The 17,247-nt window shown below is 41.5% G+C and overlaps 1 protein-coding gene and 1 pseudogene across 1 annotated transcript in view; one reads left to right on the top strand and one right to left on the bottom strand.

Moving 5' to 3' along the window:
* GALNTL6 (polypeptide N-acetylgalactosaminyltransferase like 6) overlaps positions 1 to 17,247 on the top strand; it is a 1,233,993-nt gene that overhangs the window by 548,650 nt on the left and 668,096 nt on the right. The window lies entirely within an intron of this gene.
* On the bottom strand, positions 9,093 to 9,552 carry LOC101124323 (ubiquitin-conjugating enzyme E2 N-like; annotated as a pseudogene).

Raw genomic sequence — 17,247 nt, forward strand, 5'->3', positions numbered from 1 at the left:
AAAAAAAAAAAAAAGAGTTTGAAAGGCGTTGTCTGACTTCGGAAGCCTTTTCCTGTAAATGCCAAGTGGCATCTCGTACTATCCCTGACTGGTTAGTGTAAAAAAAACACTCTTCCCCTAAGAAGGTACAAAGTCCTCCTTTCTCAGCAGGGGGGAGGTCTAGACCTCAGCGGTTATGGAGAGTCACTGCTGCTAAGGTGTCTATTTGGGATTGTAGAGTAAGGATAGATTTCGTTATTTCTTGCAAACTGTCTGAGAAATCCTTTGAGAGTGTGTGGTAATAGGATAATGCATGTTACACTGTTAACTTTTAGCAAACTTCACTTTAGTTGAAAACCTTGTAAGTTTGGGATTTTAATTTTTCTTTGCTATTAATAAAACCTCATTCAGTCCATATTAACTTAGAATTGGTATAGATGTCTCATTCCTGATTCTGTAAGTACCTTAAGATTTGGCTCAGTGCAAACAGCTCACACATTTGAGCAGACAAATTATTGGACAATTTTCCTAAATCTGCTTCTATAAGGGTTTCCTTATCACTTACTGAATACCCATTGTGTCTTTTTTCCTAATCACCCAAAAGGGACCATCTATTGTCCTGTCCTGAAAGGAGTTCCTCCTATGTCTGGTCAGAACTTCCTATGGTAATTAATTAAGATTTAGATCCCCTGTTAGGAAACCTCCTGGGTTAAGGACTTTTGATATGAAGGCTATGGGTTGTCATTGGCCTCAGTGCTTTCGGGCTATGCCCTTGTTTACACTGACAACAAGGTGGTATTGTAGTGTTACAGGGTCATGGAGAAGACCGTCAATTATCAATTATAGGTTTTAAATTTACCCTGGCTTTTAAAGGAATAGGGTACACTGTTTTTTCTTTACTATTTCTCTCTCTCTTTCTTTCTCTTTGACTTCTTTGTCTCTCTTTCCTTCTTTCTCTCTGACTCCCTCTTTGTCTCTTCCTCTCTTTCCTTCTTTGACTTTCTGTCTCTCTGTCTATTCCTCTGTCTCCTTCTCTTTGTCTCTGCTTCTTCCTCTCTCTGTCTGTCTCTTCCTCTCTCTCTCTCTGACTTTCTGTCTCTTTCTCTCTTTCCTTCTTTGACTTTGTCTCTCTCTTTCTCTCTACTGGTCTTTCCCTGCCTCTGCCAGCTGCTTATGCTGCTGTTCTCCCCTCTCCTTCCTCTTTTTGATGGCTTCAGCAGTGGAAGACTGCCACCACCTTGGGTTTTTGCACTGTGCAATAACTCCATAATTTCCTTCTGGTATTTAATGGGGGTTCCCAGCGGTTAGGAACCCCCTTTCTTTCCATATTGCAGCATGGGCATGTAGGATTAGATAAGCATACTTGCTATCTGTATACACATTTATTCTTTTTCCCTTTCCCAGTTCTAAGGCTCAGGTAAGTGCCACTAGTTCTGCTAACTGGGCGCTGGTCCCTGGGGGAAAGGGCTTATTTTCAAGTATGGTTACATCACTAACTATGGCATAACCTACCCTTCGTATCCCATTCTCCACAAATGAGCTTCCATCGGTATATAGGTTAAGGTCAGGATTAGCTAAGGGGACTTTGAAGAGATCATCTCAGGGGGCATAAGTCTGGACTATAATTTGTTGGCAGTCGGGCTTGATTGGTTCCCCATCATCTGGGAGAAAAGTGGCAGGGTCGAGGGCCACGCATATACATATTTGAAGCACCGGTCCCTCAAGGAGTAGTGCCTGGTATCTAAGTAGGCAGTTGTCTGATAGCCATAAACTTCCTTTGGCACCTAGTATGCCATTGACATTATGAGTAGTCCAGACAGTGAGATCCTTTCCTTGTATTATTTTGATAGCCTCTGACACTAAGATGGCCACCGCCACAACTACCCGTAAACAGTGAGGCCAGCCTTTTGCTACTACATCAATTTCCTTACTTAGGTATGCCACTGGTTGTGGGGTTGTCACACGAGTCTGAGTATGGACTCCAAGAGCTATCCCTGCTGTCTCTGTGATGTAGAAAGAAAAGTTTTGTCCTGTCAGAAGGCTTAAAGCAAAGCTGAAGTTTGAACTAGGGCCTGCTTTAAGGTTTTGAAGGCTGTTTCTGCCTCTGGTTCCCATTCTACTAGATGAGTATTTGCTCTCTGGGTCTCCTTGATTAGAGTATAGAGGGTCCTGGCTATCTCGCTGTATCCGGGGATCCATAGTCAGCAAAAGCTGTTGATTCCAAGGAATACCTGCAACTGTTTTAATGTCTTAGGGCAAGGATAAGCCAGTATAGGCTGTATTCATTCCTTGCTGAGGGCCCTGGTCCCTCAGGCTAAGATTAGGCCTAGATATTTCACCTGCTGCAGGCAAAGCTGGGCTTTCGACCTACACACCTTGTACCCTTGATCGGCTAGAAAGTTCAAGAGATCTAGAGTACCCTGCTGGCATGAGGCTTCCGAACTGGTAGCCAAGAGCAAATCATCCACATACTGAAGGACCAGAGTGCCTGGACTTGAGAAGTGGCCTAGATCTTGGGACAGTGCCTGACCAAACAGGTGAGGGCTATCCCTAAACCCTTGGGGCAAGACTGTGCACATAAGTTGAGACGTGTGGTCTGTGGGATCCTCAAAGGCAAAGATAAACTGGGAGTCAGAGTGCAGGGGAATACAGAAGAAGGCATCCTTGAGGTCCAGAACAGTGAACCATTCTGCTTCCTCTGGCATTTGAGAGAGCAGGGAATAGGGGTTGGGTACAACTGGATATAGAGGAATTACTGCCTCATTGGTGAGTCTAAGATCTTGCACTAGTCTCCACTGACCGTCGGTTTTTGTACTCCTAGAATTGGGGTGTTGCAGGGACTGCTGCATTTCCTTACTAAGCCTTGAGCTTTTAAATGTTTAACAATATCCTGTAAACCTTTATGAGCTTCAGGCCTTAAGGGATATTGCCTTTGATAAGGAAAAGAGGTGGGGTATTTTAGCCTGATTTGGACTGGGTGGGCATTTTTTGCCCTTCCAATGCACAGACTTCAGGGTTGATTCCCTCTTCAAGTAGGGGACAACAAATGGGTAACTTGTCCTCTATATTCATGTAGATAATAGCTCCACCTTTGTCTAATATATCTCTACCTAATAAGGGTGTGGGACTTTCAGGCATAACAAGAAAGGCATGTGAAAAGAGCAAAGTCTCCCAATTACAACTGAGGAGGTGGGAGAAATACCTGGTTACAGGCTGTCCCAGGATTCCTTGGATGGTAATGGACCTTGAGGACAGTCAGCCAGGATAGGAGATTAACACTGAGAAGGCCGCGCCAGTGTCCAGGAGGAAGTCAATTTCCTGACCCTCAATGGTTAAACATACCCAGGGTCATCAGTGAGGGTGATGACATGAGCTGGCGCTTGCCCTGGGCACCCTCAGTCCTGTTGTTGGATCATCTGGTTGGGGGCTTCTGATCCAGAGAATCTTCGTTCTCTGGAGCAGTGCACCTTCCAGTGATTGCCTTGGCATAGTGGACATGGACGATGGGGCAGCTTGTTTCTCATTGGACAATCTTTTTTAAAGTGTCCTTGTAAACCACACTGATAACAAGCCCTACTGGGTGATTAGCCTGCTCCATTTTCTGTCCTCTCTGAACCACCAAGGTTTTTTTGTCTGAAGGCCATGACTAAGGCTGCAGCCTTTCTCTGATCTTGCTTTTCCTTTTGGGCCTGTTCCTCTTGGTCCCTATTTTAGAACACCAAGGTTGCCAGGTTTAATAATGCCTCCAAATTTTGTTCAGGGCCCAGGGCTTGCTTTTGGAGCTTTCTCCTGATATCTGCAGCTGATTGGGTAATAAACTTATCTTTTAGAATCAATTGACCCTTGAGTGAGTTGGGTGACAGGGGAGTATATTTTCTTAAGGCCTCCCATAGCTGCTCGAGGAAAGCAGAAGGACTTTCTTCCTTTCCCTGAGTTATGGTGGACATCATTGAATAATTCATGGGCTTTTTCCTAATTCTCCTTAGTCCTTCTAGAACACAGGTCAACAGATGTTTATGACTCCGGTCCCTGTGATCTGAGTCGAGGTCTTAGTGGGGATCCATACTGGGGATGGCTTGTTGACCAGTAGAGAATTTATTCTTTTCTTCAGCTGTCATTCTATCATTTACTTTACTAAGATACCAGGTATCTCCAAACTCTCAACCTGCAGCTAAAGCTGCATTCTTTTCATTAGAGGCCAGGGTTTGATCTAACAGTAGCATGACATCTCTCCAAGCGAGGTCGAAGGTTTGCCCTAGACCCTGTAGGATATCTGTGTACCTATCAGGATCATCTGAAAACTTCCCCAGGTCTGCCTTGATCTGCTTTAAGTCAGAGAGGGAGAAGGGGACATGTACCTGGGTTGGGCCAAATTCCCCTCCCCCTACAGCTTGAAGAGGACATAACCGATAGCCTGGGGGTTAGTGGTCCTTTGGAGATTTCTTTGCTTATTTCCTTCTGGGCAGGGGAGATTAGAGGAGGATTATCATTAATAGGAAGGGGAGCTATAGGGAGGCTAGGATATGAGGGTAAGCTGAGAGGTCCTCCTGTGGGATGTAAATTGCAAGCTTTGCACAGTTGTGTATTCTCCCTCAATGAAAAGAAAGCTTAGGCATTTCACTCTATTTGCCTTCCCTCTTACAGAAAAGGTCAAGCTGCAGGATAGTATTGTAACTTGTTCTTCCCTCAGGTGGCCATTTTTCCCCATCAGAGAGAGAATATTGGGGCCAAGCCATAGTGCAGAAAAAAATGAGCTGCCTCTTTCTCAGGGTTTGTGGGTCAAATTGGTCCCAATAGCTTTGGATGCATTTCAAGGGTGAGCCTCTTGATGCCTGAGTGTTTCCCATCTTAAAGACAAAAATGCCCACAGTTTTGGTTTGTTTGTTTCTACCCTTGCCCAAGAACCCACAACAGTCCCTGGACCCAGCTGATCAGAATAGTTGCACTCACCGACACAGCAGCAGAAACAACCCCTACCCAAGAACCTGCAACGGTCCCTGGACCCTGCTGATCGGAATAGTTGCACTCACTGATGCAGCAGCAGAAACACTAGTTTTCATCTTAGACCACAAAGAGGACGAAGGAAGGTCAGATTTAGTGGCCCTTACTGATGCATTCTTGAAAACCTGCACTCTTGTCTGTCCTCCTAGACCACAAAGAGGACCAAGAAAAATCGGGTTTAGTGGCCCTTACCAATGCATTCTCAAAAACCTGTTAGAGTCCTAAGCATTCACCTGTTAGTATTGGGACTTTACCCGTGTCCTATAAAGATGTTATGCCCCAAAAATGAAGTGGAGGGCCATACCCTGAGGGAGGGAAGGGATCTCCAGAGTTGGAAGAGTGATGAGTGATGCCCTTTGTCCTCACTTATATGAATAGGAAGGATACAATTTCTGAGGCTACCCATATCCTACCTTCAGGAATAGCTTTTGTTAGGCCTGCTTGTCTGAGGAGGGATCCTAAAATTCCTGGTAGTCTCCCCTACAACAGGGCTTTGGGCAAAAATTGTGTCCTTCTGATTAGTGAGCCCAGTTGCCTAAAGAAGATAACAGAATCCTGGAGTTTATACTAGAAATCATTCTTACAGGAGAAAATAGAAAAGCACCAGAGACAGGGAGTGATTTTTAGAAGAGGGACTAGCCTCAGAGAAGAGAGGCGAGAGGAAGTTTTGTCTGGCAGGCATTAGGACCCGGGAGTCAAGGGTCAGGGTAGATAGAATAGATGGGCTAGTCTTGCTTGGCGACATGCCTTTGAGAGTTCTGCTCATGGCCGCATGGTCAACCAACTTGTTGTCGGGACCCCGGAGCTGAATGGCTTTCCTCTCTGTCGACCCTCGACTCAGCCCAGGAAAACAGGAAAAGTGGAAGCTGGTTCCAGGCAAACCAACGCTCCCACCTCTGAAGAGTCGGGGGTTGTTAGACAGCCCTTTCTCAGAAAGCCTGACACCCGTGTCTTTAGTCTGGCGGCCATGCTAGTTGCTTTTAACTGTGCCTGGTATTTAGACCCTGAATTCTAAGGAAAAATAGGACAGAATAGCAAGCGAAAGGGGTCCGATGGTACTCACCGCTTGGTGATAGGTGATGGTCTCACCGCTTGGTGACAGGCAATTGTCTCACCGCTTGGCAGTAGGCAATAGTCTCTTCGTGGTTGCCAAAATGTGTCTGGAATTGGTGTGTTCTTGGTCTCACTGACTTCAAGAATGAAGCCGCAGACCCTCGCGATGAGTATTACGGTTCTTAAAGATGGTGTGTCCGGAGTTTGTTCCTTCAGATGTTCAGATGTGTTGTTTCTTCCTTCTGTTGGGTTCGTGGTCTCGCTGGCTTCAGGAGTGAAGCTGGAGACCTTCATGGTGAGTGTTACAGCTCATAAAGGCAGCGCAGACCAAAAGGGTGAGCAGCAGCAAGATTTATTGTGAAGAGCGAAAGAACAAAGCTTCCACAGTGTGGAAGGGGACCCGAGCAGGTTGCCACTGCTGGCTCGGGCAGCCTGCTTTTATTCCGTTATCTGGCCCCAAACACATCCTGTTGATTGGTCCATTTTACGGAGAGCTGATTGGTCCATTTTACAGAGAGCTGGTTGGTCCGTTTTATAGAGAGCTGATTGGTATGTTTTGACAGAATGCTGATTGGTGCATCTACAATCCCTGAGCTAGACACAGAGTGCTGATTGATGCATTTACAATCCTCTAGCTAGACATAAAAGTTCTCCAGGTCCCCACCAGATTAGCTAGATACAGAGTGCTGATTGGTGTGTTTACAAACCTTTAGCTAGACACAGAGTGCTGATTGGTGTGTTTACAAACCTTTAGCTAGACACAGAGTGCTGATTGGTGCGTTCACAATCCTTTAGCTAGACATAAAAGTTCTCCAAGTCCCCACCTGACTCAAGAGCCCAGCTGGCTTCGCCTAGCAGATCCCATGCTGGGGCCGCGGGCGGAGCTGCCCACCAGTCCCACTCAGTGAGCCTGCACTCCTCAGCCCTTGGGCAGTCGATGGGACTGGGCGCCGTGGAGCAGGGGCCGGTGCCCATCAGGGAGGCTCGGGCCACATGGGAGCCCACCGGTTGTGGGGGAGCTCGGTCATGGTGGGCTGCAGGTCCCAAGCCCTGCCCCGCGGGGAGGCAGCTGAGGCCTGTCAAGAATTCTAGTGCGGCATGGGTGGGCCAGCAGTGCTGGGGTACCTGGTGCACCCTCCGCAGATGCTGGCCCAGGTGCTAAGCCCCTCACTGCCCAGGGCTGGCTGCACAGATTGGCCGCTCTGAGTGCGGGGCCTGCCGAGCCCACACCCGCCTGGAACACACGCTGTCCCGCGAGCGCTGCACGCAGCACCGGATTCCCCCCATGCCTCTTCCTCCACACCTCCCCACAAGCAGAGGGAGCCGGCTCTGGCCTCGGCCAGCCCAGAGAGGGGCTTCCACAGTGCAGTGGCAGGCTGAAGGGCTCCTCAAGCATGGCCAGAGTGGATGCTGAGGCCAAGCAGGCACAAAGAGCGAGCAAGGGCTGCCAGCACGTTGTCACCTCTCACTGTGACTGTCATACTTTTCCAGTCGCCTTTAACCAAAAGAGCCGCCCGAGTTATCTGCTATATGATATTCTGATACAGAGTTCTAATATTGAAGTTATAGTTCTTAAATAAGTCCTTGTTGCATGTGAAAGCAACACTTGGCAGTTCCAGAGCCTGAGTAGAATCCTCAGGAATAGACCCTGATGCTTGAAAGCAGGGAAGCCAATTCAAGGAAAAAGGACCTTGCTTCAGCCTCTATTTCCATGTTCAGGAAATGAAATATAATAACATTACCAGCGTCAGAAAGGTTGCTGGGAAGATATTACTTGTTTAATTTGGAAACAGTTAAGCACAAAATTAATGTTAATTAATTAGATAACACTAATTGTGTATTTATCTTAAAAATACAGGAAACTAAACATGCGATTATTGAAATACCAGTGATTTGATGGAATTCGAATTAACCATACTTTGAGATAAATTAGAAAGATGTTTGGTTTTGTTGTTTTTTAAAAAAATTGATATATATTCAGATGAATAAAGATTATTATAATTTATAGTTACTACTCAAAGTTTTTATCCTAGAACTTTAATGCTGAGTAATATCATAAATTATTAATAATAATATACAATGTGAAGAAATATAGTGCATATACCTTGATTTATAACATGTATCCATTATAAGCCAAAATTTTTGAGAAATATATTTTTGAGAGACTGTACATTAAAAACTGGATGAGATTGATTATATTTTATTTTTATGAAAATGATTATAGAAGTTAATTTTATTAAGTGTTTTATGTTCAAGATTTTATGTAAATCCTTTCAATATTCAACACCAGAAGGAACAAGTCTAAGATACATATTATTCTGGTAGAATTTAGGTTGTTAGTTTATTTTCATTTTCATTTATTTTTATAACAAAAAACATTTTACTAAAACATAAGATTTACAGAAGTTTCCAGACAAGCCATACAAAATGGTCACAAGCTTTTTCTGAAGGGGAGAATCTATACTTGACAGCAAAGTCACAGTGTTATTATTGAGAGCTGTGATGTTTGTTTAATGTTCCCATTCTGGTTCAAACAATCAAGCTTGTCCATCTACAGCATCTAAATAAAGTTACACTTCGCTAGGGAACATATTCTAAAGAACTGGTTAGCTGCTTTTAATCAATGCAATTACATCACCAAAAAAAGGTGGGAAAGGAGCTCATAAATTAAAATAAAACTACCTCCCCCCTCAAAAAAATAAAATAAAATAAAATAAATAAAAACACCCACGCCCCTGGAGCTAACCTGACAACTACCTTCATTCACAGTGCTTTACACTTAAACCAGGCTTGGGGAAATGAATAAAAGCAGAGAGCGGCCACTGCCTTTATACGTTTCCCAACAGTCCAGACGATACTTCTAGCCTCTGCTCATACTTTTTGACAGTGAATCAGAACAAAACATAGATTTGCTAATGTGCATTTAATCACCAAAGGACTGAAGAAGTCTGGGCTTTTATTCTGTAGTGTTTCTAAGACCTTGTCCATTAAATGTAAACCAAAAGAAAGAAGTCTTGGCAGAACAGGAGAAGTGATGCATACTTGATGATCGGATCAATTTAAATATTATTCATGGCATATAGCCTAGTCCCTGCTCTAGCTGTTTGTATGGCTTGAGCTTCATTGGTGTTTCCACTGCTCCTCTGCATCATTTGCTAATGGATCATCTGGATTTGGAGCACTTAACAAGGCCTGGATCCATAGCAGAACTGTGCGGATCTGCAGCGCTGGGGACCACTTACCTTTCAAAGTATCTTAACATATTCTCCCCAACTTGTCTACATTAGGATGACAAATTTTGGTCATAAAACGCACTTTAGGGGCTGCCATTGGGTATTCTTCTGGAAGAAATGGTCCAAGTTTAAAAGTCCCTCCCTCAAAGTGGGAATCCCAGGGACTGGCAATGACCACATGAAAATAATGGGTGTTGCTCTCAGATGGTTCTGCTTTGAGGCCAGGAACTGGTTCTGCCAGCAAACGCTGGGTTTCCTTGACGATCCTGCCAGGCAGCCCAGCCATCTTGTCAGGTCCCAAGTTGGGTCTCTGGTCTCTAACTTCTAGTTTATGTATCCTTGTTTTCAATGTACAAAGATGTACACTTTAGTAGGGAAAGAAAGAACGATTGTCACTGTTTAATATGCATCAATTAACATAAGTAATCTATTTTAATGATATTTCAGAACCACAAAGAAGAACTCTTTCCTTAAAGCTTTAAAAATGTAATTGAAATCTGAAAACATATTCCATATAATTTACCACGAAAGAGAAGAGACACTCTACTACAGTAATATTCAATTTTTTGTTTTGTTTATTAAAATAGACATTTAGAACATCTTATCCTTAAAGTAATTTCAGTTGTTTTGCTGATTTTCAGCTTGCCAGATTGTTTATTCCTTTTCCTTTTTGCAATAGAATGATAATGAGAATACATTTTGTACTGTGTGAAAATAAATTTATTTTTATAACAGTTAAAGAGATAATCTGATAAATCTGCATGTTATTTTAACAGTTTGTGCTCCTGTCATGCTTTGAACTGTAAATTTTATTCAACTGCCCTCTATCAGGCAAGCTTTATGAATTCCTGCAATTTGCTGAAGGCATTGTAACAAAACAAGTGAGGTGGAATAAACCTTTAAAAATTCCTGTGAAGATTATACTTACTTTTTATTGTTTGTTATTTTCTGTCAGAATTTTGGACAAAGAAGTTAAGACCTGTGCTTTGGATGAAACACAAATGATGATTTCCTTTAAAGCTATTTCCTTTTTACTTTTTGTAATGAAAGGCTTATTGATATATAATTCACCTAGCATGAAATTGACCATATTAAAGTGTACAATTCAGTGGTTTTTAGAATATTGATGGAATTTTGCAACCATCATCACTATCCAATTTTATAATAGTTTCATCACCCCCAAAAGGAACCCCACACCCAAGAGCAGTCACTCCCATTCCTCCCTACTCCCAGTTTTCTGGTAACCAGTAATCTACCTTCTTTCTCTTCAGATTTGCCTGTTCTGGAGATTTTATATAAATAGAATAATTAAATATGTAGTCGTCTGTGGCTTGCTTTTTTCCTTTATTATATTATTCTGAGGCTTGTTCATTTTGTAGCATGTATCAATATTTAATTCCTTTTTATGAGCTATAACAATAATGAAATATTATATGGATATATCACATCTATGTTTATTGATTCATCAGTTGATGGACATTTAGATTGTTTCCACTTTTTGACTATTATCAATAATGCAAATATGAACATTGATGTGTCAGTGATTATAAAGACAGATATGTTTATTCCACTTGAGTGTATACTTAGGAGTCAAATTGCTGCAGTGCATGGTATGAAGAAAATCATTTTATTTATAATAGCACAAAAAACAATGTGTAATATTTTGAGGACCTGCCAAACAACTTTGCAAAATGGCTGCTTCATTTTAAAACCAGAAATTTATGAGAATTTTCATTTTTTTCCATGTCTTCATCTACACTGGATATTTTGTTTGTTTGTTTGAGATGGAGTTTCGCTCTTGTTGCCCAGGCTGGAGTGCAATGGCACGATCTTGGCTCACTGCAACTTCCACCTCCTGGGTTCAAGCAATTCTCCTGCCTCAGCCTCCCAAGTAGCTGGGACTACAGGCCAATCACCATGCCTGGCTAATTTTTGGAGTTTTAGTAGAGATGGGGGTTTCACCATTTTGGCAAGGCTGGTCTCGAGCTCCTAACTTCAGGTGATCCACCTGCCTTGGCCTCCCGAAGTGCTGGGATTACAAGAGTGAGCCACCACGCCCAGCCAATATTCTCTTTTTTTTTTTTTTTTAAGTTTTGTTATTCTATTAGGTGTGAGGTAGTATTTCATTAAGGTTTTGATTTATATTTACCTAATGAATAATGATGTTGAGCATCGTTTTATGTACTTGTCAGTCTTTTGTCTTTCTTGGGAGAAATATGTACTCCAGCCTTTTGCCTATTTTTTAATTTGTTCTTTCATTGTTGACTTGTAATAAATCTTAATATATTCTGAGTACAAGTAATGTATCAAATATATAATTTGTAAGCATATTCTTCTATTGTGTGCATTGTTTCTTCATTTCTTTATTTGTCCTTTGATACACTAATTTTAAAATTTTGATAAAGTTCAATTTCCTAGATGTTTTTGTCTCATACTTTTGGTGTTATGTCTAAAAAACCATTGCTTAACAAAACGTCATGCAAAGTTTCCCGTATGTTCTCTCTTCTAAAAGTTTTGTAATTTTGGCTTTTACACTTAGATTTAAATCCAATTTAGGTTCATTTTTGCCTATTGTGTGAAATAGGGGGTCCAAATAAATTCTTTGCCTGAAGAACTTTGAAAAGACTATTCTTTTCAACCCATAATTGGGTTGAAAAGGCAATTGTGAAGACTATTTTCACACCATTTTTAAAAGACTGTTTTTTCCCCATTAAATATTTTTGGAATTCAAATCTAAAATCAAACTATCATAAATGTAAGCTATATTTCTGGATGCTCAATTCTATTTATTTGTCTGTTCTTATGTAGTACACACTGTATTGATTATTTTTTTTTTTTTTGGAGATTTTTTTTTTTTTATTATACTTTAAGTTTTAGGGTACATGTGCACATTGTGCAGGTTAGTTACATATGTATACATGTGCCATGCTGGTGCGCTGCACCCACTAACTCGTCATCTAGCATTAGGTATATCTCCCAATGCTATCCCTCCCCCCTCCCCCCACCCCACAACAGTCCCCAGAGTGTGATATTCCCCTTCCTGTGTCCATGTGATCTCATTGTTCAATTCCCACCTATGAGTGAGAATATGCGGTGTTTTGTTTTTTGTTCTTGCGATAGTTTACTGAGAATGATGGTTTCCAATTTCATCCATGTCCCTACAAAGGACATGAACTCATCATCTTTTATGGCTGCATAGTATTCCATGGTGTATATGTGCCACATTTTCTTAATCCAGTCTATCATTGTTGGACATTTGGGTTGGTTCCAAGTCTTTGCTATTGTGAATAATGCCGCAATAAACATACGTGTGCATGTGTCTTTATAGCAGCATGATTTATAGTCCTTTGGGTATATACCCAGTAATGGGATGGCTGGGTCAAATGGTATTTCTAGTTCTAGATCCCTGAGGAATCGCCACACTGACTTCCACAATGGTTGAACTAGTTTACAGTCCCACCAACAGTGTAAAAGTGTTCCTATTTCTCCACATCCTCTCCAGCACCTGTTCTTTCCTGACTTTTTAATGATTGCCATTCTAACTGGTGTGAGATGGTATCTCATAGTGGTTTTGATTTGCATTTCTCTGATGGCCAGTGATGATGAGCATTTTTTCATGTGTTTTTTGGCTGCATAAATGTCTTCTTTTGAGAAGTGTCTGTTCATATCCTTCGCCCACTTTTTGATGGGGTTTTGTTTTTTTCTTGTAAATTTGTTTGAGTTCATTGTAGATTCTGGATATTAGCCCTTTGTCAGATGAGTAGGTTGCGAAAATTTTCTCCCATGTTGTAGGTTGCCTGTTCACTCTGATGGTAGTTTCTTTTGCTGTGCAGAAGCTCTTTAGTTTAATTAGATCCCATTTGTCAATTTTGTCTTTTGTTGCCATTGCTTTTGGTGTTTTGGACATGAAGTCCTTGCCCACGCCTATGTCCTGAATGGTAATGCCTAGGTTTTCTTCTAGGGTGTTTATGGTTTTAGGTCTAACGTTTAAATCTTTAATCCATCTTGAATTGATTTTTGTATAAGGTGTAAGGAAGGGATCCAGTTTCAGCTTTCTACATATGGCTAGCCAGTTTTCCCAGCACCATTTATTAAATAGGGAATCCTTTCCCCATTGCTTGTTTTTCTCAGGTTTGTCAAAGATCAGATAGTTGTAGGTATGCGGCGTTATTTCTGAGGGCTCTGTTCTGTTCCATTGATCTATATCTCTGTTTTGGTACCAGTACCATGCTGTTTTGGTTACTGTAGCCTTGTAGTATAGTTTGAAGTCAGGTAGTGTGATGCCTCCAGCTTTGTTCTTTTGGCTTAGGATTGACTTGGCGATGCGGGCTCTTTTTTGGTTCCATATGAACTTTAAAGTAGTTTTTTCCAATTCTGTGAAGAAAGTCATTGGTAGCTTGATGGGGATGGCATTGAATCTGTAAATGACCTTGGGCAGTATGGCCATTTTCACGATATTGATTCTTCCTACCCATGAGCATGGAATGTTCTTCCATTTGTTTGTATCCTCTTTTATTTCCTTGAGCAGCGGTTTGTAGTTCTCCTTGAAGAGGTCCTTCACATCCCTTGTAAGTTGGATTCCTAGGTATTTTATTCTCTTTGAAGCAATTGTGAATGGGAGTTACTCATGATGTGGCTCTCTGTTTGTCTGTTGTTGGTGTATAAGAATGCTTGTGATTTTTGTACATTGATTTTGTATCCTGAGACTTTGCTGAAGTTGCTTATCAGCTTAAGGAGATTTTGGGCTGAGACAATGGGGTTTTCTAGATAAACAATCATGTCATCTGCAAACAGGGACAATTTGACTTCCTCTTTTCCTAATTGAATACCCTTTATTTCCTTCTCCTGCCTGATTGCCCTAGCCAGAACTTCCAACACTATGTTGAATAGGAGCGGTGAGAGAGGGCATCCCTGTCTTGTGCCGGTATTCAAAGGGAATGCTTCCAGTTTTTGCCCATTCAGTATGATATTGGCTGTGGGTTTGTCATAGATAGCTCTTATTATTTTGAAATACGTCCCATCAATACCTAATTTATTGAGAGTTTTTAGCATGAAAGGTTGTTGAATTTTGTCAAAGGCTTTTTCTGCATCTATTGAGATAATCATGTGGTTTTTGTCTTTGGCTCTGTTTATATGCTGGATTACATTTATTGATTTGCGTATATTGAACCAGCCTTGCATCCTAGGGATGAAGCCCACTTGATCATGGTGGATAAGCTTTTTGATGTGCTGCTGGATTCGGTTTGCCAGTATTTTATTGAGGATTTCTGCATCAATGTTCATCAAGGATATTGGTCTAAAACTCTCTTTTTTGGTTGTGTCTCTGCCCGGCTTTGGTATCAGAATGATGCTGGCCTCATAAAATGAGTTAGGGAGGATTCCCTCTTTTTCTATTGATTGGAATAGTTTCAGAAGCAATGGTACCAGTTCCTCCTTGTACCTCTGGTACAATTCGGCTGTGAATCCATCTGGTCCTGGACTCTTTTTGGTTGGTAAACTATTGATTATTGCCACATTTAGCTCCTGTTATTGGTCTATTCAGAGATTCAACTTCTTCCTGGTTTAGTCTTGGGAGAGTGTATGTGTCGAGGAATGTATCCATTTCTTCTAGATTTTCTAGTTTATTTGCGTAGAGGTGTTTGTAGTGTTCTCTGATGGTAGTTTGTATTTCTGTGGGATCGGTGGTGATATCCCCTTTATCATTTTTTATTGTGTCTATTTGATTCTTCTCTCTTTTCTTCTTTATTAGTCTTGCTAGTGGTCTATCAATGTTGTTGATCTTTTCAAAAAACCAGCTCCTGGATTCATTGATTTTTTGAAGGGTTTTTTGTGTCTCTATTTCCTTCAGTTCTGCTCTGATTTTAGTTATTTCTTGCCTTCTGCTAGCTTTTGAATGTGTTTGCTCTTGATTTTCTAGTTCTTTTAATTGTGATGTTAGGGTGTCAATTTTGGATCTTTCCTGCTTTCTCTTGTGGGCATTTAGTGCTATAAATTTCCCTCTACACACTGCTTTGAATGCATCCCAGAGATTCTGGTATGTTGTGTCTTTGTTCTCGTTGGTTTCAAAGAACATCTTTATTTCTGCCTTCATTTCGTTATGTACCCAGTAGTCATTCAGGAGCAGGTTGTTCAGTTTCCATGTAGTTGAGCAGCTTTGAGTGAGATTTTTAATCCTGAGTTCTAGTTTGATTGCGCTGTGGTCTGAGAGATAGTTTGTTATAATTTCTGTTCTTTTACATTTGCTGAGGAGAGCTTTACTTCCAACTATGTGGTCAATTTTGGAATAGGTATGGTGTGGTGCTGAAAAAAATGTATATTCTGTTGATTTGGGGTGGAGAGTTCTGTAGATGTCTATTAGGTCTGCTTGGTGCAGAGCTGAGTTCAATTCCTGGGTATCCTTGTTGACTTTCTGTCTCGTTGATCTGTCTAATGTTGACAGTGGGGTGTTAAAGTCTCCCATTATTAATGTGTGGGAGTCTAAGTCTCTTTGTAGGTCACTCAGGACTTGCTTTATGAATCTGGGTGCTCCTGTATTGGGTGCATATATATTTAGGATAGTTAGCTCCTCTTGTTGAATTGATCCCTTTACCATTATGTAATGGCCTTCTTTGTCTCTTTTGATCTTTGTTGGTTTAAAGTCTGTTTTATCAGAGACTAGGATTGCAACCCCTGCCTTTTTTTGTTTTCCATTTGCTTGGTAGATCTTCCTCCATCCTTTTATTTTGTGCGTATGTGTGTCTCTGCACGTGAGATGGGTTTCCTGAATACAGCACACTGATGGGTCTTGACTCTTTATCCAACTTGCCAGTCTGTGTCTTTTAATTAGAGAATTTAGTCCATTTACATTTAAAGTCAATATTGTTATGTGTGAATTTGATCCTGTCATTATGATGTTAGCTGGTGACTTTGCTCATTAGTTGATGCAGTTTCTTCCTAGTCTCGATGGTCTTTACATTTTGGCATGATTTTGCAGCGGCTGGTACCGGTTGTTCCTTTCCATGTTTAGTGCTTCCTTCAGGAGCTCTTTTAGGGCAGGCCTGGTGGTGACAAAATCTCTCAGCATTTGCTTGTCTGTAAAGTATTTTATTCCTCCTTCACTTATGAAGCTTAGTTTGGCTGGATATGAAATTCTGGGTTGAAAATTCTTTTCTTTAAGAATGTTGAATATTGGCCCCCACTCTCTTCTGGCTTGTAGGGTTTCTGCCGAGAAATCCGCTGTTAGTCTGATGGGCTTCCCTTTGAGGGTAATCCGACCTTTCTCTCTGGCTGCCCTTAACATTTTTTCCTTCATTTCAACTTTGGTGACTCTGACAATTATGTGTCTTGGAGTTGCTCTTCTCGAAGAGTATCTTTGTGGCGTTCTCTGTATTTCCTGAATCTGAATGTTGGCCTGCCTTGCTAGATTGGGGAAGTTCTCCTGGATAATATCCTGCAGAGTGTTTTCCAACTTGGTTCCATTCTCCCCATCACTTTCAGGTACACCAATCAGATGTAGATTTGGTCTTTTCACATAGTCCCATATTTCTTGGAGGCTTTGCTCATTTCTTTTTATTCTTTTTTCTCTAGACTTCCCTTCTCGCTTCATTTCATTCATTTCATCTTCCATTGCTGATACCCTTTCTTCCAGTTGATCGCATCGGCTCCTGAGGCTTCTGCATTCTTCACGTAGTTCTCGAGCCTTGGCTTTCAGCTCCATCAGCTCCTTTAAGCACTTCTCTGTATTGGTTGTTCTAGTTATACATTCGTCTAAATTTTTTTCAAAGTTTTCAACTTCTTTGCCTTTGGTTTGAATGCCCTCCCGTAGCTCAGAGTAATTTGATCGTCTGAAGCCTTCTTCTCTCAGCTCGTCAAAATCATTCTCCATCCAGCTTTGTTCCGTTGCTGGTGAGGAACTGCGTTCCTTTGGAGGAGGAGAGGCGCTCTGCGTTTTAGAGTTTCCAGTTTTTCTGTTCTGTTTTTTCCCCATCTTTGTGGTTTTATC

This window comes from Gorilla gorilla, chromosome 3 (genome assembly GCF_029281585.2).
Source record: "Gorilla gorilla gorilla isolate KB3781 chromosome 3, NHGRI_mGorGor1-v2.1_pri, whole genome shotgun sequence".
Classification (NCBI taxonomy): domain Eukaryota; kingdom Metazoa; phylum Chordata; class Mammalia; order Primates; family Hominidae; genus Gorilla; species Gorilla gorilla.